This window comes from Jaculus jaculus, chromosome 9 (genome assembly GCF_020740685.1).
Source record: "Jaculus jaculus isolate mJacJac1 chromosome 9, mJacJac1.mat.Y.cur, whole genome shotgun sequence".
Taxonomy (NCBI): Eukaryota; Metazoa; Chordata; class Mammalia; order Rodentia; family Dipodidae; genus Jaculus; species Jaculus jaculus.
Window position 1 is genome coordinate 24659667 of NC_059110.1, and position 26509 is coordinate 24686175.

Genomic DNA, 26509 nt, shown 5'->3' on the forward strand with positions numbered 1-26509 from the left:
TATCATCCACAATGAGCTTTTGATCAGAGAAACCTACAAGGACTCCTAAAAGAATGACAGATTCCTGTCAGAGTACTTGATGACCCACCAAAGGTCAGTGGTAAGACCCTATTGCTGAAGACTCCATATGCAGCTGACACATAAAATGGAATGGCATGGCTGGAAGCCAGGAGAAAGTCAGTCCCCAGACAGTCAGGCTGTCTAGTGCCAGAAAGTGCAACATGGGCAACTGGGGGAAATGAGCGATATCTGTCCAAGCAACTCATGGTCTCACCTACTTAGCAACAAATAACCTGTTGTGATGTCCACACAAGTGCAATAGCGGCACACAGCCATGGTGGGGAACCAACTGCTCTTGATTTGGCTAACTGATCCCCTCAGTGGTATGGGACCCATAGCTGGAGCTGGGAAACAAGTCAGAACTATATCCAAACATAAGCCCACTCTCCAATATCAAGCTACCATCAACCATGGGCTACAAGAGGACCTACACCTATTAAACTCTCTAAAAAAAAAAAAAAAAAAAAAAAAAAAAAAGTAAGGGTTATTTCATTTGTCCTGGTGCTAACTTACTCTGCATTGGAGAATGGATAGATGTAGATCCTAAGGAGAGAGCCACCCCATCATACCTCAAAAGGGCCCTGGCTGAAACTAAGGAAAATTGGCGAAACAAGCAAGGGTGCTGTTTTCCTGATGAACTGGATACCAGCATAAGGGGGAAGGAGACCAACACAGAGAAAAATCAACTCCTACCAAATCAGAGAGCCAGAGCCTCAGAGGCCCCCAACACCTCATCACTGAAGCAGACCAAAAATGAACCCAACATGGCTCAGAGAAATTTTGCGGAAGAGGGGGAAGAAAGAATGTCAGAGCCACATGTTGGGTCAGGATATGCAGAGACATTTATCTTACCCATAACTGTGGGCTAACTCCACAATGCACGACCCATATACCTCAACAAGGAGGGGCCTATGGGAGGGAGTAGGTCATGGATGAGCCTAATAATGGTACCAAAGTGCCTGTATTTGCTGAATAGAAAACTAATTTTAAAAAATGGCATAAAAAATAAAGTTAGAAAAATTGCAAGTTTAAAATTACTGACACTGAGAATGCCTGACGAAGCTGCTATTAACAAGAAGTGATCACCATGAAGAAGGAAGATGGCCAAACTTCTTTACATGGAAACAATGGAAAGGATGATTGAGGAAAGACTGTATGGTAGAAATACAAACTTTTGAAAGGAGTTGACTTAAAGGAAGGCACCTGCTCTTCAAGGTTATGATTTATTTCATCCCTGAGTTAAGAATATGGCTCTGTCCTGCAATCTGGTACTTGATTTGAAAGCATTAAAACTGGATGGAGTGGGTTGTGAAGTACACATGCTAATATGGCATGAGCCAAGGCATGGTGAATTTGAAGAAGCTAGTGAAGCCATTGGAAGATGGACCAAGATTTGCACTTGAGACCTGAAGATGTTTTGCTTATACCAGGGCTGTGCAAGGACTACCATGGAGAACTGTTGGCTTGAGATAGAAGTTTTCCCTGGCTACTCATTCTACCTGGAGGGGTGAAATTACAAAATCCAGAGACTTTCAGTCACTGGCTATGATATATGATGTTTGCTTGATGATTATGAAATTTGCATTGGTCCATTCACTCTTTGTTATGCCTTAGAGCTATTGAAAATGTTTTCTCTGTGCTTTTATGTTGAAAGTATAGAACTTGCTTTGATTTTACAGAGCTCATGGCTAAGGTTAATCTTAAATCTCAGATGAAACTTGGGATGCTAGAACTATCTAGGTTGGTAAAGACTATGGGTACATTTGAAGTTGGATTGAATACCATATACAGTAGGAGATGGTTATGGATCTATTGGGCACAAGGGGAAGAATGCAGTTTTTAAATGGATATCCCCTAATAGATTCAGGAGTTTTATTTAAGCTTGTAACTTGGCTGGAAGAGGTGTCACTGTGGGCAGATTTTAGGGTCCAGCCCTAAGATGTGTTTGTGGGTAGGTCAGAATTCCAGCTTGATATATGCAGAGTGCTTGCACTGTGCTGGGAATTCCTGGACTGTCTTTGCTTGTGATGTTGACAATGGTATTTCTTTCTCTCTGCATGGACTTAGGAAAGGGGGCCAACTTCTACCCTTATGGAACTTCCCCTATATCCATAAGTTTAAAAGAAATATTCCCTTCTTCTTCCCATAAAATTCATCTAAGAAATGGAAAGCTGACTACAGCAACAGGTTCTATCTAAGAATAATTAATTAGGAAATAAACAGGATTTCTGACTTCATGAAGTTTTTGACTATGGAAAAACCTAACTAAATTCAACTAGTAGAATCAAAACTAAATAAGCATGAACTGGGGAAAGTTTTTAATAATTCCTAGAAAAATATCAAAGTCATAAAATATTTAGTTTTCTTATATTTGAGAGTGAACATGGAAATGTATTATATATTTGTAACAAATAATTTTCTATTTTATATCATTGAATATGTTTGAAGAAACAGTGACTACATCACCATGATATAATTGACTAGAAAGAAATGTCATTAAAGCAGTAAGTAAAATTATTGGCACACAAGGGTTCAAAGTTGATTATTATTAGTAACTATAATAGATAAAAAAAAAATCAATGTATAGCTAAATAGGTAGCTTTTCAGGGTGACAAAATGGGTAAAGAATAGAGAGAAACATATTTTCAGTTCTGGCTTCCTTGCTAATGGATTGCATGACCTTGAATAACCCACAGGTTGGTCAAGATATTTAGTAAGAAGTAAAAAGGTTTTGTAAAGTCTGCATTACTAAAAACAGGGTTATGCAGGTCTTGAAAACATAGTGAAATAAAATTAATCTTTTGAATTTAATGATATTCATGTCAGTCTGTGAAGATTTACTATAAACCATAATAAGTCCAAAATATATTAGTAATCCCTATGTTGAGGTTTAACAGGTCCAATGCCTCACCCCAAGCCTCCTTAAAAGCTAGAGAAAGCCTGAAGAAAATTCACTAATGAATGTAAAACTGCATGGAGGGTGCATGAAGGAGTGTAGTTTGCACTTATGTGTGTGGTTTTATTAAGGTATAAATCTTCCATTATTTTGGAAGCTAAAGGACAGATGGCTGCCTTAAAGTAGAATCTGGATGCCGCATCCACATTCTGAATGTCATTATAACACAGAAACAGCTGTGTTTAGCATATCCTTCATTGGAATTCTAGTTCAGAGCAAAGACAGAAAATCATAGCCTGTCTATTATCACCAGGCACTATGTCCAAACAATAAACACAGAGGGATTTTTTTTTTTTTTTCCTAAGGAATTGAAATTTAAGGGAAATATAGTCACAGTCATTCCAAAATCCAGGGCTGAGAAAATAACTAATCATGAACCTGTGGAACATTCTTTTTAAAAATTTACTCAGGAACTAATAAATCAAGGACAAAGGAACCTAAGATAGGACATGAAAGATGAATATACCAAACAGAGAGCTATTATAACACTGACCAGAAAGGTGGAAGCTCTTGGACTATAGAAAATCTTCTGGCTTTTTCTTCATTCTTATGAAATCCTGTCAATGCATCTGAGTAAAAGGAGTAAACATGGTATCAACTGGTCAGGCTGTCATGGGCAGGGAAGTTTAAATAATAGGAACATATTTTCTCAAAGTTCTCAAGATGACAAGTCCTAATCAAAATCTGGTAGAATGGAGTTCCTGAGGAAGTCCCACTTCTCAAGGCCACTTTCTGGCCTAACGACACATTGGATTTTGGTAGTCTTATCATTGTGCTCCCATAGGAGTCAGGTATTAGATGTGTCTGTGTGTATGTGTATGAGAGAGAAGAGAGAAAGACAGAAAGGGAAAGAGAGAGAGAGTCCTGCTGGCCCTGTCTACATAGATTCTATGGGAGCAAGGCCACAATGTTTTAAGTACATTCCCTTTAATTACCTAAAGAGGCTCACTTTCCAAATATATATACATAAACACATATAATATATAAACATTCTGGTGATATAATCTACCCATAGCAGGCTTCTATATTAATAATATCATTGCTCTGCTTTTCTCTTTTCTTGGTGGTCTGTGTTGTGTTGTAGGTAACTTCATGGGAAAGGCTTTTGTACTGACAAGAGTCCAGATGAAATCTCATCACAGATACTACTTACTAACTTCTGTGGCCTTCATCCATTTAGTTTACATTTCATATCAGTATCCTATTTGCTAATTGAGGTTGAGAATAATGATTCAACTTGCAAGATTCTTGATCAGCATGCATAATAAACACTGATAAATTACCTACTTATAAAATAACATTTCCAATAAATATACAGGGAATTTATCTTATTTCCAAGAAAGCATTTTAGAAAGTTTCTTTTTTCGAGGAGTGAGATGCAGAAAGAAAACAGAGAGAGAGAAAGAGACAGACAGATAGACCAGGGGCAAGGCTTCCTGCTGCTGCGAATGAAGTCCAAATGTGTTGGGCCCTGAAAGGCCCAGGCTTGAGGCCTAGTAGAACTTCCTGAGCCTAGCTAAAGTTTGGCAACCTGTCTCTGGCCAGCTTTGACTCAGCAAGACGCCTAATGGCTTCTGGCCTGCTACCTCCGCGTGGCAATTGTAATTACCATTTCAATAGTTAAAGTTTACTATTGGCCCTTACCTCCCCCCCCCATCCTAAAATCCCTGCCTTCATCCCCGACATGATATAGGCAACTGATCAGAGTAATAAAGTGAGTAGTTTCTGTGAGTTCCTGCATTGAAAAGACTCCAGACTCAGTGTGGTTTTTCTCCAGTGGCCAGGAGAGGATTCTGAGTCGTCCAACGTTCATCAACCCCTCAACCCCTAGGGAGGAAGCAGCAGGCCTGGTCCTTCCCTTGGCACTACCTGACTGGGAAGGAGCCCGGAACAAATGCATTCACCACTTTGTGCTTATGGCTTTACTTTGGTACTGGGGAACTGAACCTAGGCTTTTTGACTTTGCAAATATGTGCCTTTACCACTGAACCATCTCCCCAGAACTGAAGCATTTCTATTCTATGCAAAGTTTTAAAATATATATGGAAAAAACTTTCTAAAATGTGCATATTCTTGGACATCATGATTGATACCTATTTAGAAATGGAAGTAATTTATGTGCAAGTAAAATATAAAAAGCTTATTAGTTGATGGGGTTTAAATGAGTCATGAATGTTAGAAAGTGTTGGCAACCAACTTAAAGAATAAGTAGTATTAGTATTAACTAGCATGTGTAAAATAGTTTTGTGAGCAAAGTTAATTTATAGATGGGCAAATGAGAGACTATCATTTGTTAAGATGTGTTTGCAGTATTAGAACCCAATAGATAGGGCTACAGTTCGTAGCAAATTAAACCATTGTGATCGGTCATTTGGTAGGTTAACCAGGGCAGACCAGCATAACTTCACTGTATGGAAAGGATTTGATGACGTTTCCAAAGTAGTTGCAGTGATTTCATTATTTTTGGAGTAGGTAGGATTGATTTGTTTCTCAAGCACACTAAATCCCACGCATTTAAGAAAAATAGTTTGCACTATGTAGAGCATCTGTGTAATAAAATTTGCACTGTAGCATATGCTGTGAGATCTAGTCTAAGGTGATAGCTGTCTGATAGGAACTCTGATTTGGAAGGTTCAGAGTTCTATACAACTGGCCCATCACAAAATCCACATGAACTCCATATTCTTTTCCATGGTTCAGTAGAGCTCACCTCCACCCAGTCACTCAACATAGGTCTTCTTCAAACATAGTCGCCAATATTTGGAATTCAGTTTTCTTTATAATTGTCATGCAAATGTATATCTTTATAGTCCCTAAATTCCATATCATTGATATTGTGTTTTAATATTTCTTTTTATAACTATGAAAAACTACTTTTATTAAATTTTATGTATTTATGTGTGTGTGTGTACAAATACATGCACCCATGTGCACCAGGGTTTTCTTCCTCTGCAAATGGGTACCCATCCAGTTTATATGCATGGCTGAGGAATTGAATCATGATCATCAGGCTTTCTTTGCCACTACCTTTAAATGTAGAACTATCTCCTCAGCCTCTATTTTAAAAATATTTTGCTTCTCATCAATTATTTAAAGGTTCTACTAGAAGAGAAACATTCACAGTCTGAGGACTGCTTAATTTATCAAGAGAAAACTTAATACAAACAATATAGGCTGCTGTGATTGTTAGTTTCTGTCACACAAATGTTCTGTTATTGTTTAAAAAAGCCATCACCTATTAATTTTATCAATGATATAATTTAGGATCTGTCAAAATATGTAAACATATTAGTAATTTTAGAAATTAGAGTCTTCTCTCCTTTGTGTTAACTTGCCTGTTGAGTTCCCCCATTGATTTCCTCATGGAGAGCCAACTATTTGGGGTGGAGAGATGGCTTAGTGGTTAATAAGACACTTGCTTACAAGGCCAAAAAGTTGAATTTACCAGGATCCACATAAGTCAGATGCACAAGGTAGTGCATGCTTCTGGAGTTCATTTGCAGTGCCTAGAGGCCCTGGCATGCTCTCTCTTTCTCTCTCTCTTTCCCTCAAAAATAAACAAATAAAAATAAATTAAATAAAAAATTGAAACCTACATAGAAAACCCATTTGGAAGATGAAATTCCTGTTCATACAGGGAATACCAGAGAAATGTATCACTTTTCACTATATTCCCAGGTTCTCAGGACAAAGACTTTATTCCACACAATTTTTTTAAAATACAGATATTCCTTTTGTATGATAGGATTATGTCTTGATAAATCCAACATAGCATGAAAATATTATATAATTGATAGTTAATAGATTTAATATGCTAAGCACCATAGCTGAGTGACATAGGATACTGGTTTTGGTTTTCTTGTCTCACCAACTCATAGCTGACTGGGAGCTAACCCTTACTGCTACTTACAAGTATTGCAAAAGTGTTGTACCTCTTGTCCCAAGACTGGGAAGAGACCAGTGTTCAAATTTCAAATTTGATTACTAATACATACAAATTGCTATTGTACCAACATAAAGTCACAGTTGTTAGTTTAAGTCTTCAAATTAGAGCCTTCTTTATTTCTAAAGAAGTGTTGTTGTTGTTGTTGTTATTTGGTTTTGTTTATTGATACATCTTTTATACTTAAAGATAGTAGCATGTTAATGTGTTATATATGCCCATTACTGTTACAATTGAGGTTCAGTCTACCCAGTGTTTATCAGTGAGAACTAATTCAGATTGAATGAATCTAATCTAGTTTCTTTGATTTTTGTTGTTGTTAGTCAGTGTTCTGATCATTTTCCCACCTGACATAACCTGGAATGGAATATATAATGTAAAAACAGGACATTTTGTGGCAGATAAAATACAGTATCTGGTCCATGCTGTTGATGGTTACTGATTTGTCTCTGTGCCTATTTGAATAAGAAAAAAAATTGGGTAATGTACATCACAGATTCCTGATGATATTTATGACTCAAATGTAAAATTTTAGCATTTTAATGGACTTCAATTTTATATCCACTTTCATTTTCTCTTTGGTTAAAAACAAGATTGCCAAGAATGTTATGTAATTACTTGCTTGTCTGTTATGAGCATATAGTGATTTGCAAAAGATTCCCTCCAGTATGATCATCAAAAATATTCTTATTGCCTGTAGCTCTAGCTTTTTGTAATTTTTTTTTTCTGTTGTTAGTTTATATATCTCTACTAGATTTTATAGTCAATTTACTCTGTTTTTCACTTGGAATAATTTGGTTCTACTTAAGTGGTAAATTCAGAGGAAATTTAAGTTCATTTTCTTTTATGTCTTTTTATGTTGATTTAAATTTGTTTTGTAGTTACATATTTACATGATTCTTGTATAAAAACTATAGAGTGAGGTCTGAGGGAATAAGATAGTCTAGAAAAGTTATGTACTATGCCTTAATTTTGTATTCTCTTTCCTATATTTAAGAAAAAAATGTCACTCATTTTATGATTTAGACTTCCAATTTTAAAAACAAAAAAATCAAATTTATGTATATCCACTAACTGCTTTCTTACATGCTTATCACCAAACAATACATTCTCTTTCTCTTGTTCTTTCACATGATTGTATCCTAATGTTTTAATAATAAACTATACATTATCTCTTATCCTATATTATAGATGTAGAATTTCCACAACATAAGTATGTTGTATTCTACTAAATCCATGCCTATTGGTAGACATTTACGGTGCTTGTAGTCTTAAAATTAGTTTCTACCCTAAGAAACAGCATAGGTATTTGCCTGGAAATCAAGTTTATTTTACTGGCCTCGGAGTGTCTCAGTAAGCTTTCAGCTATGTTGGCTTTATGTAAATTCACATGCCTTCCTTTCTTGTAGATGCACCTGGAAGAATCCATCCCACCTGATTCTAAGATCAGCTTGCTAAGTAAGTCACATGTTTCTCTGGCACTGGGAACTGCTTTTCTCTCCTCCCTTTCTTGCTGCATAGAGGCTAAAAGCACCAAAAGGTCTTGATGGTGGTGCTGTTTTCCTCAGTATGTTGTACTTAAATATTAACTTTGCGATATCATCTACAGATACTTTTGTTTTATTGTCATAATCATTTAGTATTTTGTGGGAAAACTTATAGAAAATAAAAGCTATTATCATCTCTCCAGAGTTCTACAATCTATACTAATGTTATATATTCTCATAAATCATATAGAGACACTAGCTTTGAAATTGTTATTTTAGTCATATAAAACCTTTTGATAGAAAACAGGCAATTTTAACCTCATGATCTAAAAACAAAGTTCTTTTGAAAATGTTTTTCCTGATCTTATAACTAAGAATGATACCTGCAATGTTCCCTTTATTTTCTTTGAACTCAACCATGAAAATGAGAGAAATTTTGATTTGAAGCATTTTCTATTCATCCAAAACCTTCTATGGATAAATATGGTCATGATAAATAGCTATATAGGTTATTCATTAATTATAGGAAATTTTAAAGCTCCAGTATATTTAAAATACTATTATATTTTAAAATGCATTAACAGATTTAACTTAAAAATTAACCAAGCATATTACTTAAATGTGAAATTATACTAGACATTTTTGAAGTCTTTAAGTCAGTTAATTAGAATTCATATTTTAAGAACTTATGTTCAGGATGAGCACATTTCTTTTTAATTCCCTGTTGATAGCTCCATCATCATATAGATCTTAACATAAATCTGTCTCTTACACTGTGAAATTCAATTTAATTGACTGACTGACAAATTGGTTTGGTCTTTAGTTATTAAGTTGTATTTAATAAGTTCAATTGTGTGGGTGACACATGCTAAGTATTCAGTGTGTTTTCTATGTACGCATTTCTTTCATTTTACTCCCTTTAAAAGTTTTTGCAATGATCTTTATGCAGCCTTTTCTATATCTTTTTCTTGAGGTAATATAAGGTAAAAGTGTTAGAGAAAGGAAAATAAGTATAAAAAGCCCTATAAAAAGCTAAATTTGTGATCCAAGGTGGAAGCAAGACGTGTGTGCTATCTTAATAAAACTAAAGGCAGAAAACTTTATCTGCTATATAACAAAATATATACCCTAATAAATGACTCAATAAAAACCACCTAGAAATTATGGGAACAATGCACTAAATAGCTTCTTGAATGTACAGGAAACTTCTTAACATCAGAAATCATTTTGACAGAAAAGTCTTGTATGGAATTTTGCATCAAATTTAGAAATCACATAATTCATGAGAATACCTGGTGACTAAAAGAGACTCTACCTTATATAAACCCATAAGACATAGCTTACTGTCATCAAAAGTTAGCTCTCTGGTATGGAGAGAAGGCTTAGCAGTTAAGGTGCTCACCTATAAATGCTATGGACCCAGGTTTAATTCCCCAGTACCCACGTAAACTAGATGCATAAGGTGGCACATGCATTAAGAGTTCCTTTGTAATGGTTACAGCCACTGTCATGCCCATTCTCTCTCTTTATTAGACTCTTTCTCTCTCTCAAATAAATTATAAATAAACAATTATGTGCTTTGACAGCAGATAAACTAATGTATAAGTGAAAATAAATTGTAACCAATGAAAATGTAGAATGTACTTTTAGATCAAAGATAAAAGCATCAAAGAAGATGGGAATCAGACAGTGATTAAATATGAATATTGATGAAAATGATCAAACAGAACCCAGTGTAAATAAATCAAAATTGTATATACGGTATTTTTGTTTAATGCTAAGAGAAAAATATAACCGATGAACAAATATTCTTTAATTGGTTTGAAATTATAGAATAAATGACAAAATATGTACAGCAAGATCAAATGAATGCATAGAAATATTAAGTGTGAAATTCATAGTACTAGTTTCCTTGTACTGGTAACAGGGATAATATTGGTGTCTGTGTGTGTGCGCGTGTGTGTGTGTGTGTATGTGTGTGTGTGTCACTTGTGTGTGTTTGCAGATTGGCATTCTCCATACATGTGAAGAGGATAGAGGAAAACAGATTCCCAGCATTTCTGTAGCCTCTGTTCCCCACAGAATAGGGTTTATAGACATGCATCCCCCAGCTGTTTACACTGATGTGGGGGACTTGAACTCAGGCTCTCTTGCCTGAACAGTAAGCACTCTGAACAGTGTAACTCTCTCTCCACCTGCTGTGGTTTTCATCACAATTTGTAACGTTCATTTCATAGGCACTGCACAGGGTGCTTACTTTTTAAGTATGTTTAGATACATTTATGGTAAATGAATACCCTATGTAACAAGCCAAGTTCAAATTTTGACTTTTGCTAATGTAGGAAAGAGTCCCTCCCCTTTGAAACTTAAGTATTTAGCAATGATTTCAAAATGACACTTTTTCTGGGGCCTAGGCAAGCTCATTTTTAGTATTTAAATGGTGTACATAGTCTAATAAGAAACACAAAGGAAAAATAGAGCAGAACAGTATGCTTGTAGAATGCAGGAAAGAATACCATATGGCAAGATAATCTAAATATAGTTATTTGGTTTATTTTAGAATAATCAAATGAAATTTCCCTAAAATATTCCATGTGTACCTACCAAACTATTATTTTTTTAGCAAAAACCAATAATATGTATCCTCAATGTCCTGATATGGAAACATAATACTTTATTGGGAAGGTCCTTTCTAGACATGGCTTATTTTGCACAAGTTCGAAAGATGTGACTCTTTGATAGTTGACATTAGGAAGGCCTATTCCTAAGGAACATTGACCAACTTATCAAAATACCTCATGTGGAACCCATGTACACACATGTGAAGGTGCCCGTTATTTATAAGCATCACATAAAAGATGGCATTAATAAACAACCATGGGGGATGGAGAGATTGTTTGTTCAGTGGTTAAAGCTATTGCCTGCAAAGCCCAACGGCTTGGTTTTGATTCTCCAGTACACATGTATAGCCAGATGCACCATGTGGCACATGCATCTGGATTTTGTTTGCAGTGATTGGAGGCCCTAGCACACCCATTCTCTTTATTTGTCTCTCCTCTATCTCTTTCTCCTTGCAAATAAATAAATGAATAGTTCATTTACACCAGAGAGTACTGTTGGTCTCTTGGTTTAAAACCTTCATTTTAACATATAATGATCAAAATCAACTGTTTATATCCCTACTATAATTCTGACTCCTTCATTTACTACCTGTACAAACCCAAAACACATCTTTGCACTACTGAGCATGTGATTTATTTGTGTGATTATAATTATGATATTATCCCATATGATTTCTCTAAGAGTTAACAATGTAAAATTGCCAAAAATATTGGTTATCAATATAATTTTTACAGAACAATTTTATGCACAATACTCATTTAGTTTCCCTATGTATTTTTTTTTCTAGACCTCAAATTAACTTATGTCCGATATCTTTATCAGAAGAAAATTTTGACACCTGGCAAAACATCTTAGGAAGATAAAAAAGAAGAAATGGAGACCTTATCAGTCTATATTCTTACAGCTATTTTTATTCTGAGAAGGAAAAGAAATTGAGATATAAGGCGCTATTTAACATTGCATGCCTATTTTCTGCAGATTTATTTTTATAAAAATCTATTGGGGCTCTTTGTTAAAAAAAAAAAAAAAAGAGGCTCATCATTCAATTTGTATTCACCGAGAAAAGAGAAATGAAAATGTTTCTGAAGTCTTGGAATGGGTAATAAAATTTTACAGAATTCACAGTCTGGGCAGAGACTTTTGTGCTCAGTACATACAAAAAATAAACCCAATTATATAAACTCCACATGTAATAAATATGTCTTAATAAGTCCTCCAGATTGCATGCTAAGTCTGACGAAAGATTATGTTGGTCAAGTCTCTCCTTACCTTCGTCTTCTGCAGCAGGTGTCATAATCATTTGTGTTTTATGGATGAGTAAACTAAGGCAATTATAATGTGCACATGTAATCAATTCAGAGAGGAGCTAGGAAGTAAAAAAGATTCTTTGGCTACTGAAACCATGTCGTTATACTTTCACAGGAGCCCAGACACCTGGGCTATTTTCCACAGGCTGTGAGAAGGACATAGCTTTCTATTCAATGAATATCCTATGACAAACTGTGGGGAGTCAGTATCGCCCTAAGGTCTCTGGGCTGCAGCAGTTAGCTATCAATCACACAGCAGATAAATAGATTTCAGAAGTTTTGTGTACAATATGTTCCCTGAATTTGGGCTCCAGCTCAGACTGACATATAGTGTTTCTTTGCAAATGTGATCTCCTTCTAGCAGAGGGAACATTCTTTTTCTAAATTGCATTGCATAACTTGTTTGCTTCCTAGCAAAACAATTTTTGAATTTCCGTATAATTTCTGTTAAATCTATTTTTAAAGTTGAAGCTCAGGTCAAATGCAAATATGAATATAGATTTATCCAGCATGCATAATTTGTAGTCTGTGTGGAACTGACTCATCTGTCTTCTGTAGCTGGCATTCACATGATGAGCTCTCCTGCTAAGAGTGACCTATTCATCCTTCAAATAAACATTCGCAAGAGGAAGAAAAACAATATGTACCAATCCAAAGAAGGAACAACATATCGGGCAGGAGCTGATGCACTCAGATCAGTTCTGCCAGGGATTTTTTTTTTTTAAGTTAAGAGTTAGTTTTATATATAATTGGGAAAGCATTCAGAAATGCTAAGAAATTCTACATCTACACAATTTTAAAACATCAGGATTGTACTCCTTTTTTATAATATGCAAGCAACCAAATTAGAAAACAAAATCCTGGGCATCTGGTTATTTTGCAACATGAACTAGTGACAAAATACGTAAATTTCAAATAAGTGTGGGGTATACAGAGACATTTTATTTAATTTCCTTTAGGACTGTGGAAGAGTATATTTCTCTCTTCTTATCTAGGCTCATATTTGCTCTGTGTGCTTTATTTCCCAAGATTTATCTTGAAAAATATGTTTATTTCTCAATCATTATCTGAATTATTATCAACTATCTGTCACAGAGAAGGCAGAATGTCTCATGTATGAGGCAACATAGTTTACTTCCTCTATTTTTTCATGAAAAAATATATTTTTCACACCAATATATTTAATGCATATGTCATTTTCAGCAAAGAGTTGTGCAAAACGCCAACTGTAAAATAAAATTGGTTTTCTGAAAAAGTATTATACATTTTACATGTATCTCAAATTAATTGGTGAACTGCTATCTTTAAACAACAAATATTGACTATTTAGATTTTAACATTACATAATTTTAAGATCCTATTTTCAGACAATTTTTAACATGTTAAAAAAAGTATTGTATCTTTATGTTAAAGCTCTTCTATATTACTCCGTGTGATTTACTATGTTGATGTGGGTTTGCATAGATGAATTGGAGGTTTGCATTATTGGTGGAAAATTGTGAGGGAAACATATTGGATAGAAGACATTCAGAGACATGTAAAGGACTTAAATAAGATTTATCAAGCATGCATAATTGGTGCAAATAAAGTATTCAACAACTTGTATACACTTGAAAAAGTAACCTAAAATGAAAACATTTGTAATGTAGATCCTCTCACTGATATGAAAAAGTAAAAAACAAAAAAAAAGAAAACAAGAAAATGGAATTCCATATTGTTATATCTTAATTACTCTTAAATTCATATCCCTTCATCTAAGATTCCTGAAATAACACATAAGGTTTTATTTTTATTTTTTTTTTCCCAAAAAGCACTGATTGCTAGAATTGGCAAGGACAGTAGATAGATAATGCCATAGAATTCTCAACATTTTCCTTAGGTGAAATGGTGACATTGTGGCTTTAATCAAAATTATCCTTTTTATTTTCTTTTTTTAAAAATAGGTTTTTTTAATCTTTATTTTTTATTTATTTAATTGAGAGAGAGGGAGAAAGAGGCAGAGAGATGGAGAGAGAGAATGAGCACACCAGGGCCTCCAGCCACTGCAAACAAACTCCAGACACATGTACCCCTTGTGCATCTGGTTTGTGTGGGTCCTGGGGAGTTGAACCATGTCCTTTGGCTTTGCAGGCAAACACCTTAACGCTAAGCCATCTCTCCAGCCCTTAATAATATTTTTATTATATTTATTTATTTTATTGTGAAAGAGAGAGAGAGAGAATGGGTGTGCCAGGGCATCCAGCTACACATAAGCCACCTTGTACATCTGGGTTAAGTGAGTCCTAGGGTACCTTAATGTCTAAGCGATTCCTCCAGCCCAAGATTATCCTTTTTCATTGCTACACAAAGGCAACCAGCCTGAGAAGATGGACATGACTGTGCAACAATGGCGCTCAGCCGAGGTTGGCAACCAATGGATCTCTGATTGGCTAAGAGATATGCTCAGTGGAAAGGAGCACTTAGCTGGAACTGGGAACTGAGTCAGAATCCTATGGAGACCAAAATCTTGGACTTCAACAATAAACTCCCACTAGTCTTTAGCCAAAAGAGAGGCTACACCCACCAAAACCTCTCTTAATTAATAATGCTTATCCTATTGAACCTATACTGGTCTCAGTCCCCTAAAGAGAATCTGTTTTTCTCTTTCAGAAGGCAGTAGAACCCAAGTGATAAACCACTCCTTGCAGATCAGCCAGGGCCCAGGTGAAGCCACAAAGCAATTGGTGATAAGAGCAAGTGTGTAGCTTCAATAGTGTGCCTGGAAACCAGTGCCAGGGTCATGGAGACAGACACAGAGGATACTTAAAATGCAACAAAGCATAAATCAAGAACCCACTGACAGCACATTGCTAATCCTAACTTCAAATACATACAGCACAACTCAGGGAATATTGGGGGGGGGGCAGAAAGAATGTAAAAGCCATAGAGTGGAAGAGAATGTCCAGAGAGGCATTGCCCCCTAACCCCTCATCTCCGCCAACTACAGTGACTAACTGGAGGCTCTCATATCTCATAACCAACAACCCCATGCAGAATAACGACAATGTCACTGAAAGCCCACAGTGTAATGGAGCAGGAGGATGGAAATGATGCTATTAGCATAAATGCATCCATACATCTTTCTACTTAAGAGCAACAACAAATTGTCATTTTTTAAGCTGGGCTTGGTGGCACAGGCCTTTAATCCCAGCACTTAGGAGGAAAAGTTTCAAGGATTGCCAGGAGAAGAGCCTGAGACTACATAGTGAATTCCAGGTCAGCCTGGGCTAAAACAAGCAAACAAGCAAACAGATTGTCCTTTTATGGATGAATGTTGAATGTCTGTGCTTCATTCCATTTAAAACTTACATTTCCACTTATATTTATGAGAAATTGACATACATGTTTATTTGTAGGGAAATTTAAGACCATTAAGTACTACTTAAAGTTCACAAATTTGTAAATAACATTTAAAATCATTCTATCTAAAATCAGAAGTTTTGATTTTTTTTTTCAAACAGAAAGCTGAAGGAAGACATAATTATCCTGTCTGCCTTCCTGATTATATTCCTATGGGATTAATCCCCTTCTATGAATTTTTATATCAGCATTTCTTAAAAGGTACTTAGTGAAGAATATATTTTGTTCTTTCCCAATTTAATGCAAATGGAATATGTTGCTAACTACTATAAGATGAAACTAAGTTGAAGTAAAAAGATATATGTAATTCAAGTTCTTCCTTTTCTAGGCTAATATAAAACTTCCTGAATCATCAGTGTGGTGGCGGATGGTGCTTCAGATAGTAAGAAGGTAACAGGAAAAATTGGTAAAAATCTGGTGGTATTCTGATGACATTTTTTTTTCTAGGTAAATTTGATTGTATTTGAATATGGGTGGTTATAGTACTTCAAAAGAAATGAATGACTTCACTATTTATTGATGTGAATAATTACAAGGATTTTTTTTTTTTTTTTGCTAATGAGGAATTAACTAAAGAATGGATAAGATACTGATAAATTAAAAGCCAAGTAGGTAACATTTATCTATAAAATTAAAATGTGAGGTAGAAATCTCTGATGAACAATTCATGAAAAAATTCATACTCATGAATTTTTATGCCATTCATTAACATAGCACTATATATACAGAATGAAATCAGTTCAACCATTGGAAGAATGTGTCAGGCACATGATTTTTTAAGTGCTTTAGCAAACATACTTTATTATGAAAACAAAATAGTTAAATATGATTAATGATACTTATATAAAAACATAGGCTCATCTTGAAAACATTTGTAAAGATTTAACCATGTGTCAGACATTCTTCTGGTTTACAGACCATCACAGGAGACACGTGCTCTCCTGTAGTTTCATGTGTGGTCTGATCAGTGTGAGGGAAGGTACTAACTAGTTCAAGCTTCCTCGGCTCTTTAACTATGTTACCCTTCCACAAATTCCTCAGGACTGCTTTCCCTCAGTGCCCTCAATGGATGCAGGTTTGTTTCCTCATCTGAAATGTGCATTTATGTAAAGGCTAATTTTATGTGACAAATTGCCACAAGATGACCAAATGATTTAATAAAATATTACTCATTTTCTAGGCCATTTCTCTGGAAAAGAGGAGACCCTAATCAGTGTGAGTGGGCTTGACTAGCACTAAGTCTGTTAATGGCTCAAATGGAAGAAAAAGGATGGAGGAGGGGCAAGTTAACTTCTTCCTTACCTGCTTGAGCTGAGACATTGGTACTCTCTTGCCCTTGAACTGGATCTCACATCATCAGCTCTCCTGGCTCTCAAGATTTCAGACATCGGGAATGTAGCTGATCAGATTTCAACGGCCATCCAAGTGGCCAAGGACAGACTCTGAGTTTTAATCTTTCATCATGACATGACACTGGTCACTTTCTAATGAAAAATTTCACACACATGTACAAGCTTCCCCCCCCCCCAAACACACACACACACACACACACAGTTCTAGTTCTCTGGAGAAGCTTGAATGATATAGTTATTTTAAGGATAGTGTTGTTTATAAAAGTAAACATGCCAATGTGTGTGTGCATGAGGCGCTTAGAGCAAGGTGGAGTATGAAGAAAATCATGGAGAGTGCTGGCTGCTAACACCGGCACCTTTGATTGTCACTCCTCATAACAATTACACAAATAGCACACCTGCTAAGCCATCAAATAAACCTCAAGATATGATGACATTAAAAATACATGATCTGGAGTCGGGCGTGGTGGCGCACGCCTTTAATCCCAGCACTCGGGAGGCAGAGGTAGGAGGAGCGCCGTGAGTTCAAGGCTACCCTGAGACTACAGAGTTAATTCCAGGCCAGCCTGGACTAGAGTGAGACCCTACCTCGAAAAACCAAAAAAAAAAAAAAAAAAAAAAAACATGATCTGGATACAGGAGAGGTGGCTAAGTGGTTAAGGTGCTTGCCTACAATGCCTAGTGACTCAGGTTTGATTGCACAGTACCCACATAAACCCAGATGCACAAAGTGGTATATGCATCTGGAGTTAATTTACAGTGGATAAGGGTCCTAGCACACCCATTCATTCTGTCTCTCTATTCTTGCAAGTAAATAAAATATATTTTTTAAATGCACAATCATTATTTTCCTGACAGCCATTTTGACTAGATATTATTAAAAGTAATTTTAGGGCTGGAGAGGTGGCTTAGCGGTTAAGCGCTTGCCTGTGAAGCCTAAGGACCCCCGTTCGAGGCTCGGTTCCCCAGGTCCCACGTTAGCCAGATGCACAAGGGGGCACATGCGCCTGGAGTTCGTTTGCAGAGGCTGGAAGCCCTGGTGCGCCCATTCTCTCTCTCTGCCTCTATCTGTCTTTCTCTCTGTGTCTGTCGCTCTCAAATAAATAAATAAATAAATAAAATTTAAAAAAAAGTAATTTTAATCATGTTTCTAACTGCCTAACTGAGTGGAAAGTTTACTATGCTTGTTTTTCAAATTTTATTTGTTAATTTCCCTGGGACACCACAGTGCCCATTCATTCTCCCATAATGACCTTTCATGTTTTATTATTTTAAGATTCATCATTCCTTCTGCCTTATACCAATAATTAGATTTGACACTGTCCATGTTTGAGTTTTCTTCTTCCAATGTGTATTTCAACTATACATTGCATGTGAAATTCCCTTCACTGACTTACAGGCAAAATGGTGGCATAGGAGCCATGCCAAACCAGCGTAGTGAGGGATTTAAGAAAAACCACAGCAAAATACACTCTTCTTCTGAAAAATGAATGAGCATAGGCTTTTTATTAGCCACAGGGGAGAAGCAGGAGAGACCAAATTCATCAGAAAGGAGGAAAACCAGCCAGAGTCCCACTGAGGCACTTGCACCCCAGTCTGACCTATCTGCACCCGCTCAGCACCACCCACCTGCCAAGCTGCAGGAACAGAGAACAAATGAGGGGATTTTCAATCTCATCAGCTTCCTTGCAAAAATCAAGAAACCTGAAGGAAAGACAGTGTCGATCAGCTAAGAAGCTGCTGAAAGTGGAGGGGCCAGCTAAGCAGTTCTAGTACAACTCCAGGATTCCAGCACTATTCTATCCCCCAACCATCAGAACAGTGAACTTCCAGAGGCATTCAGCCCCTACAAGTAGGGTATACAGCACAGCTGATCAGAGCACCAGATCCACAGCATAACACAGAGGGATCGCGGTAGACACTCAGCTTTGGTGAGATTGGAAGCCACCCCAGAATGTAATGAGGCCTACTGACGAAAAAAAAAAAAAAAGAAAAAAAAGTTACACAGGCCTGCACTGGAAGTGCTAATCTCACCTTCCATGTCAGGGCAGGTTATGTGTTACATATCTTGGTTAGCTTTCAGATTTATAGGGACTTTGTCTTTTACTTCTGTCATTAATGGGGGCAGGGTCTGATTCAGATCCAGGCTGACCTGGAACTCAATTCAAATCAGAAATCTCAACCTCCCAGCTGATGGAATTAAGGGTGTAGAACCAAACACACCCTTAGGGATTTTGGCTTTATAAGGCTATCTGTTCGTTTTAATCCTAAAACTTGCATACTCTGATTTTTTTAAAATTATTATTATTGAATGTGTATATTGCTCAGTTGGAGTTTAGAATTTGCCAGTAAATTTCTCCACCCAGTCCACTAGAATATTTCACTAGCAGGCAAACTCAACACTAAGGATTACTTTGGTGGCTGGATTGGAATACAAGAGCTACTCTTGGCACCTTAAAGTCCTACTCTGAAGGTAAATAAGGTTGGATTTCCAAATCTAAAAGCACCTCAGATGATTAGAAAATGCAAGCATCAAATCAATTCAGGATGTGAAAACTGCAACATTATAATACCAGAAACACAAAGAATCAAGACAATACAACCTCACCAAAAATTATCAGTCCATCTAAAATGCCCCCCAATGAGACTGTTTTTGATGAAATGCCTGACAACCATTAAAAAAAAAAAAAAAAAAAAAAAGATTTTACCTATACTGAAAAAATCAAAGAAGAAAACAAAGGAATTGAAGAAGAAAACAAACTCTTAAAGGAATTCCAAAAGAACACAGAAAACCAGCTTAATGAAATAAGGAGGTCAATACAAGACACGAAGAAGGAAATAAAAATCATGAAGAAAAACCAGGCAGAAATTCTAGCTCTGAAACATGTAGTCAGTCAAATAAAAGTCTCTGTGGGAAGACTCAGCAGTAGACTGGATGAAGGACAGAACAGATTATCTAAACAAGAAGACCAAGTGGAAGACCTAATACAGTCCAAGAAAGAGAAAGAAAAGCTAATGCTAAGGTAAGAATGGGAATTTCAAGATATCTGGCACAGTAGGAAAAGATCAAACTTAAAACTTCATGGTATAGTAGAAGGAGAATAATTTCAATCCAGAGTATGCATTTTCAACAAAATCATAGAAGAAAAATTTCCCCAAATTGGGAAAGAAATGCCAATGTAGATACAAACAGACAAAACCTGGAAAGAACTTTTCCTTGTCCTGTTGTAATTAAACTGCTAAACAAGAAAACAAAGAAAATCTACTGAAAAGCAGTTAGATAGAAAAAGCAAATCACCTACAAAGTCAAACTCATCAAAATAACAGTAGATTGCACAACACAAACTTTAAAGCCAGAAGGCTTTGAATGTTGTATTCCAAGTTCTGAAAGATAACAACTGTCAACCAAGATCACTTTATCTTGCAAAGCTATCTATCCAAATTGATAGAGAAATAAGGGCATTCCACAATAGAAACAGGCTAAAAGAATTTATGACAAGTAAGTAAGCTCTACAGAAAATACTTGAAGGAATCCTTTATGCTGAAGCAAAAGCAAAGCATACACATGGGGAATTAGGTAAAAATAAACCATACTCAAATAACAGTTAAAACAAGAAAGTAAAGGGAAAACAGGAATCACTACAAACCAAGAAGAATTATTAGAATAAATACATATATTTGAATAATAGCTCTTAATATTAATGGCTTTGATGCCCCAACCAAAAAGTACAGGCTTGCAGACTGGATTAAGAGGCAGGATCCTGCCACTTGTTACCTCCAGGAAATTCATCTATCAATAAAAGAGAGACACTGTCCCTACAGAGACTGGGAATAGAAGGAACATATCTCAATATAATAAAGGCTATTTATGACAAGCCTACAGCCAACATATTACTAAATGGGGAAAAACTGGAAGCTTTTCCACTAAAATCAGGAACAAGACAAGGGTGTCCACTGTCTCCACTTCTATTTAATATAGTTTTGGAAGTCTTAGCCATAGCAATAAGGCAAGAGACACACATAAAAGGAATACAAATTGGAAAGGAAGAAATCAAGTTATCATTATTTGCAGATGACATGATTCTATACATAAAGGACCCTAAAGACTCTACTAGCAAGCTGTTAGAGCTGATCAAAACCTACAGCAATGTAGCAGGATACAAAATAAATACACAGAAATCAGTAGCCTTCGTATATGCTAACAACAAACACACAGAGGATGAAATCAGAGAATCACTCCCATTCACAATTGCATCAAAAAAAAATAAAATACCTTGGAATAAACCTAACCAAGGAAGTAAAGAATCTATACAATGAGAACTTTAAAACACTCAAGCGAGAAATTGCAGAAGACACTAGAAAGTGGAGAAACATCCCTTGTTCCTGGCTTGGAAGAATCAATATCGTGAAAATGGCAATCTTACCTAAAGCAATCTACACATTTAATGCAATCCCTATCAAAATTCCAAAGGCTTTCTTCATGGAAATAGAAAAAACAATCCAAAAATTCATTTGGAATCACAAAAAACCTCGAATATCTAAAATAATACTGAGCAACAAAAAAGAGGCTGGTGGTATCACCATACCTGATTTTAACCTATACTACAGAGCCATAGTAACAAAAACAGCATGGTACTGGCACAAAAACAGACATGTAGATCAGTGGAACAGAATAGAGGACCCAGATGTAAGCCCAAGTAGCTATAGCCACCTTATATTCGATAAAAACGCCAAAAATACTCATTGAAAAGAGACAGCCTTTTCAGCAAATGGTGTTTTGAAAACTGGATAAATATCTGCAGAAGGATGAAAATAGATTCTTCTCTCTCACCATGCACAAGAATTAAGTCCAAATGGATTAAAGACCTTAACATCAGACCGGAAACTTTGAAACTGCTAGAGGAAAAAGTAGGGGAAACCCTTCAACATATTGGTCTTGGCAAAGACTTTCTGAATACAACCCCAATTGCTCAGGCAATAAAACCACAGATTAACCACTGGGACCTAATGAAATTACAAAGATTTTGCACCGCAAAGGACACAGTGAAAAAACAAAGAGGCAACCTACAGAATGGGAAAAAATCTTCGCCAGCTATATATCTGATAGAGGATTAATATCTAGGATATACAAAGAACTCAAAAAGTTAACCAATAAGGAATCAAAGAAGCCAATCAAAAAATGGGCTAAGGAGCTAAATAGAGAGTTCTCAAAGGAAGAAATACGAATGGCATATAAGCATCTAAAAAAATGTTCTACGTCACTAGTCATCAGGGAAATGCAGATTAAAACTACATTGAGATTCCATCTCACTCCTGTCAGATTGGCCACCATCATGAAAACAAATGATCATAAATGTTGGCGGGGATGTGGAAAAAAAGGAACCCTTCTGCACTGCTGGTGGGAATGCAATCTGGTCCAGCCATTGTGGAAAACAGTGTGGAGGTTCCTAAAGCAGCTAGAGATTGATCTACCATATGACCCAGCTATAGCACTCCTAGGCCTATATCCAAAGGACTCATCTCATTTCCTTAGAAGTACATGCTCAACCATGTTTATTGCTGCTCAATTTATAATAGCTGGGAAATGGAACCAGCCTAGATGTCCCTCAACAGATGAGTGGATAATGAAGATGTGGTACATTTATACAATGGAGTTCTACTCAGCGGTAAAGAAAAATGAAGTTATGAAATTTGCAGAAAAATGGATGGACCTGGAAAGTATTATACTAAGTCAGGTAACCCAGGCCCAGAAAGCCAAGCGCCACATGTTCTCTCTCATATGGGGATCCTAGCTACAGATGACTGGGCTTCTGTGTGAGAATGAAAATACTTAGTAGCAGAGGCCAGTAAGTTGAAAAGGAGACATAAAGGGTGGAGAAAGGAAGGGAGGAGGATACTTAATAGGTTGATATTGTATATATGTAATTACAATGATTGTAATGGGGAGGTAATATGATGGAGAATGGAATTTCAAACGGGAAAGTGTGGGGGTGGGGAGGGAGGGAATTACCATGGGATATATTTTATAATCATGGAAAATGTTAATAAAAATTAAAAAAAAAAAAAAGAGAGACACTGTCTTATAGTGACAGCATGGGAAACAGTATTTCAGGCAAATGGGCCTAGCAGACAAGCAGTGGTTGCTGTCCTAATATACAATAGGATCGACTTCAAATCAACATTAGTGAGGAAAGATTTAAAAAAAAAAAAAAAAGGTTATTTTATACTGATTAAAGGAAAACTGCAACAGGAGGACATGACAATCTTAAACACATATGCACCTATCACGGGGGCTCCCAATTTCATCAAACAAGCATTATTAGACTTAAGGTTACAGATGACATCAAATACAATTGTAGTGGGTTACTTCATACCCCACTCTTACCTATACACAGGTCATCCGGCAACATCTAACCAGAAAGACATCTGGATTAAATGATGTCATGGAACAAATTGACCTAATAGATATATACAGAACATTCCAGCCAAATGCTATAGAATATACATTTTGTTTCAGCAGCATGTGGAATGTTCTCTAAAATAGACCAAATATTAGGTCATGAAGCAAACCTTAACAATTACAGGAAAATTGAAATAATCTCTTGCACTCTATCTGACCACAATGGGATTAAAGTACAAATCAGCAATAAGAAAAACTACACAGCATACACAAATTCATGGAGGCTAAGGAGTGCACTATTGAATGATGAATGGGTGATTGATGACATCAAAAAGGAAATCAATAAATTCATAGAATCAAAAGATGATGAGAATACAACATACCAAAACTTTGGGACACAATGAAGGTTGTATTAAGAGGGAAATGTATACATCTAAATGCCTATGTTAAGGAATTAGACATTTCACAGTAAAACAGTTTAATGCTTCACCTTAAAGCCTTAGAAAAAGAAGAATAAGGCAAACCAAGAATCAGTAGATGGGAAGAAATAATAAAGACTAGGGAAGAAAATAATGAAATAGAAACCCTAAAAACAATACAAAGAATCACTGAAACAAATAGTTGGTTCTTCGAAAGGACAAACAAGATTATTAATTAATTAATAATTAATTAATTAAGATTATTATTAATCCTTTTGCAAATCTGACCAGAAGAGAGAAGAGACAAAAATTAATAAAATTAGAGATGAAGAAGGTGCCATTACAATAGATACCAAAGAAATTAAGAAAATCATTAAGACATACTAAACGTTCATATGTATTGTATTTTTTTTTCTAACAAAACCTCAAATATGTAAGGGGCAAAAGCCAAACAGACATTCTTTTAGGGTCATTACATTTTTTTTAAGTATTTTTTTTGTTCATTATTTATTTATTTATTTGAGAGTGACAGGCACAGGGAGAAAGACAGATGGAGGGAGAGAGAGAGGATGGGCGCACCAGGGCTTCCAGCCACTGCAAACGAACTCCAGACGCGTGCGCCCCCTTGTGCATCTGGCTAACGTGGGTCCTGGGGAACCGAGCCTCGAACCGGTGTCCTTAGGCTTCACAGGCAAGCACTTAACCACTAAGCCATCTCTCCAGCCCGGGTCATTACATTTTTAAGTCATAATATTTAAGAATCATATTGAGGATTTGTTGTGAATACATTATCAAGACAGTTTACTTCATTCTTCAACAAGTAATGGACTTGACTTTTCATAATTAAGAAGCTAGTAAAGTCAAGCTTAAAATAGCGGGAAATCTGTAATTGTATTATATTGTGTATCCATTCCAATCTTAGCAGTGCTTTTCATGTAACTTTCAATTAAATCTGATGGCATGAGGGTTTATTTATTTGTGACTAAATGTTTCACTCCAGTTTAATCTTGTGGTCATGAAAGGTTAAGGTGTTTATTCCAAAGGTGCATTGGTCATTATAAGAAAAAAATGAGAACTTTAAACATTTATTATAGATGGAAACAGCTTACAAAACATTCTATTACCAATATTCATATTGGTATGAATTTCATGCATGCATTTAAATAACATTCTACCACTAAGCTATACTCTCAGCTCATTAGGTATCTTTTAAAAAGTTAAATATCAAAATACACAGAAAACTGACTATCTTAACAAATTTAAGTGCATATTTCCCTAAGTTTATATACATTTATACAGTTTTGCATCTAATTCTTTTTTTTTTTAACCTTACAAAACTGGATCACTATGCCCAGGTACTTAGCCTTAGCTCAGTGGAAGAGTGTTTCTCTAGCATGTACTGAGTTTTAACCCCTATATCATAATAATATAGAAATTAAAAGTGTCTAGTGCTAAATATTATTTTTTTAATTTTTTTTGTTCATTTTTTATTTATTTATTTGAGAGCGACAGACATAGAGAGAAAGACAGATAGAGGGAGAGAGAGAATGGGCGCGCCAGGGCTTCCAGCCACTGCAAACGAACTCCAGACGCGTGCGCCCCCCTTGTGCATCTGGCTAACGTGGGACCTGGGGAACCGAGCCTTGAACCGGGGTCCTTAGGCTTCACAGGCAAGCGCTTAACCTCTAAGCCATCTCTCTAGCCCAAATTCTTTTTTTTTTTTTTTTTTTTGGTTTTTCGAGGTAGGGTTTCACTCTGGTCCAGGCTGACCTGGAATTAACCCTGTCATCTCAGGGTTGCCTTGAACTCATGGCAATCCTCCTACCTCTGTCTCCCGAGTGCTGGGATTAAAGGCATGCGCCACCACGCCCGGCTAGTGCTAAATATTTTGAACAAGTACCTCCTTAGAGTTTCCTTTCCCTTATCTTGGCTGTATGTGATCAAATTTTCTTGCATTCACAAACTGCAGAACTCTCAATATACTCTAAATGTAACTCTTCATATAAGTGGATGAAGATACCATCTTTTTGTGATTGGCTATTGTAGCATGTGGAGGAATTGCCTTGTTTCATTCAGAATGAATTCTATTTGCAAGAATTGCATGCTCATAACCTTTTTGTTTAGCCATCCATCAATCAGAGACATTTGAGTGCCTTCCACCTCTTGGCTATTATGAATAATAAATGCTGTTGATAATCTGTATGCACACCTATCTCACTGACAAGATGCTTTCATTTTGTGGAGAGTAAACTCAGTAGTGCATTTCCTGGTTGGTACAGTAATTCTATTTCATTTTCTGAGTAATCTTTTCCTGTTTTCTATATAATGAATAGCAGTACCACCATCTTACATTTCCATCAGTAAAACATCAGAATTCCAATATTATAACTTCTTTACCAACATCTGTTATTTTGAAGTTCTTATTATAGTGTATTTCTAACTGAGTATAATGTGATACTTCACTGCTGTTTTCATTCAGAATTTCCTAATGATTGTGGATTTTATTTGCTTAAGAGAGATGACTGTTTATTCAAATAAGAATTTTTAGATTCTATACTTAAGAC